The 2,823-nt window shown below is 41.2% G+C and overlaps 1 protein-coding gene across 1 annotated transcript in view; it reads left to right on the plus strand.

The window, feature by feature from the left end:
• Nucleotides 1–2,823, plus strand: part of LOC118409454 (very long-chain acyl-CoA synthetase-like) — a 13,845-nt gene that overhangs the window by 8,584 nt on the left and 2,438 nt on the right. The window lies entirely within an intron of this gene.

Below are 2,823 nucleotides of genomic sequence, written 5' to 3' on the forward strand. Positions count from 1 at the left end.
TGTCATAAATACGTACTAAAACACCCTTAAGGCATGTTTAAAGTTCCCTCTGTACATCTCATATACGTGTGCATTAAGTTGATTATAACGTGTGGATAAGTGCCATTTTAGGAGAATAATCATTAGCACATTTCAAAGCAAGAAAATACAATGGATGAAACTTTGAAATTTTATTGAATTACGAGAAAATATTACATGGAAAAGTAAAAAAAAACCTACAGCCTACTAGGTATTTGTGGCCTTTCATTCTGATGTAGTCGGCAGTTGAAACAATCACAACGGTTGCGCAATTCCGTGCAGCAGTCCACAGTCCCATTTCCAGTGTCGGGTGAAGCGTCTCGGCGTAAGTTAAAAAGAACACACATGTACAGTTCCATCTGGTCACCACAGGAATAAGAATCCGGTAAGATCTAGAGTAGTGGCCGATATGACTCGTGCTGTTGGATGGTCCTGGATTCTGTGAACGCGAAACATGTTCAGCTTGCAGTGTCGGCTTCTATTAATCCGGATGGTACAAGGGCCGTGATTTCCATTCTGTGTCGATTTCCAGCAACAACAGCTTGTACAGAATGATAGCCACCTCGTATCTTTGAGTCAAATTCCGTCACCGGGGGTCCTAGGCGGTAAAAGCGGTGTCGCGGCCACAACTTGCGGGCTAGAACAGGCCCAAACTTTCTTCAATACTTCTCTTAAAAAATGAACGCCTGGAAAATAACCGCTCCTTGTCGTACGTATGGCCCGTAAATTTGAACCCCCCACTCTTTTCTGCCATTGGATACATCCTATCACATGACACAGCTTTGCCACAGACGGACCAAGGAAGTTCAACCTCCTTGGACGGACGGAGGCGTGCGCCCCATGGCGAGTACGAAATAACGCTGAATAAATTTACATCTTGCCTGCCCACGCATATCACCATAATTAACCCAAACAAACACGAGCAACACGAGAAGACACCGCCTGTGTGCACAAACTGTTCTTTCTCGACGCTTGCTTGTAGATAAAGAAATAAACATATTTCGTACATTTACCTGTAGTAAGAACTGCTTGCCGTTTTATAGAGAAAACACAACTCACTGCACAGAACGCTATACCTACTACATCCTTATTCTTCAAGCAGAGGTTGAGTCGCGGAGATATTCATAGCAGTAGTCGGAATTTCTACCGTCTCTTAGCTCGAGTGTCAACTTGCCACAAAGAAAACAGGCGGCCTCACCCTGATTTAGACCCTGGAATTTCAGAACATATATGCGGTATAAAATAAAAAGGAAAGGGTCTCCTCCTGTTCGCAGAAACTGCGCTTCAAACATGCCGTATGTTCAGCAGAAAAAGGCAACGTTTCATAAAACCTTTGAGACGGTATTAGCCAATAGATAAAACGGGGGTAGTGCCCCCAAGTTTGCTTAAGCTACGCGGATTCAAAGATTAAACATGTCGTATGTTCAACAGAAATACGCAACATTTCATATACGTCTTGGCAACATATAAGGTAGACGGGGGAGGTCTCCCCTAGTTCGCTTAAACTGCGCGGATTCAAAGATTAACCATGTCGTATGTTCAACAGAAATACGCAACATTTCATATACGTTTTGGCAGCATATAAGCTAAACGGGGGAGGTCTCCCCTAGTTCGCTTAAACTGCGCGGATTCAAAGATTAAACATGTTGTGTGTTTTACAGAAATACGCAACATTTCATATACGTCTTGACAACATAAAAGCTAAACGGGGGAGGTCTCCCCTAGTTCGCTTAAACTGCGCGGATTTAAAGATTAAACATGTCGTATGTTCAACAGAAATAGGCAACATTTCATATACGTCTTGGCAACATATAAGCTAAACAAGGGAGATCTCCCCCAGTTCGCTTAAACTGCGCGGATTCAAAGATTAAACATGTCGTATGTTTTACAGAAATACGCAACATTTCATATACGTCAAGTTTTGGCAACATATAAGCTAAACGGGGGAGGTCTCCCCTAGTTCGCTTAAACTGCGCGGATTCAAAGATTAAACATGTCGTATGTTCAACAGAAATACGCAACATTTCATATACGTTTTGGCAGCATATAAGCTAAACGGGGGAGGTCTCCCCTAGTTCGCTTAAACTGCGCGGATTCAAAGATTAAACATGTTGTATGTTTTACAGAAATACGCAACATTTCATATACGTCTTGACAACATATAAGCTAAACGGGGGTGGTCTCCCGAGGATTCAAAGATTAAACTTGTTGTATGTTTTACAGAAATACGCAACATTTCATATACGTTTTGGCAGCATATAAGCTAAACGGGGGAGGTCTCCCCTAGTTCGCTTAAACTGCGCGGATTCAAAGATTAAACATGTCGTATGTTCAAAAGAAATACGCAACATTTCATATACGTTTTGGCAACATATAAGCTAAACGGGGGAGGTCTCCCCTAGTTCGCTTAAACTGCGCGTATTCAAAGAATAAACATGTCGTATGTTCAAATGAAATACGCAACATTTCATATACGTCTTGGCAAATATATTAAAGGGGGAGGTCTTCCCTTCTTTGCGTAAATGACGGTTCGAAATAAATTATATATATAGCATCCTTCGGTCAATATTGACCATGGTATCCGCAACATTTCATATAACGTAAAATAGCACATATAAGCTAACCGTGAGAGGTTCTCCCCTGTTCGAATTAAACCTTGTGCACAGAAAGTTTGAATACGTCAAACGCTTTCGGAATAGCTAAAAAACACAGAAGATTATTGTAATTGACTTTGTATTGTATTGTATTTGTATTTGCTGAGGTATAAACATAACATTTTGTACCAGAAAGCGCAATAATTTTCAG

Source organism: Branchiostoma floridae, chromosome 2 (assembly GCF_000003815.2).
Source record: "Branchiostoma floridae strain S238N-H82 chromosome 2, Bfl_VNyyK, whole genome shotgun sequence".
Taxonomy (NCBI): domain Eukaryota; kingdom Metazoa; phylum Chordata; class Leptocardii; order Amphioxiformes; family Branchiostomatidae; genus Branchiostoma; species Branchiostoma floridae.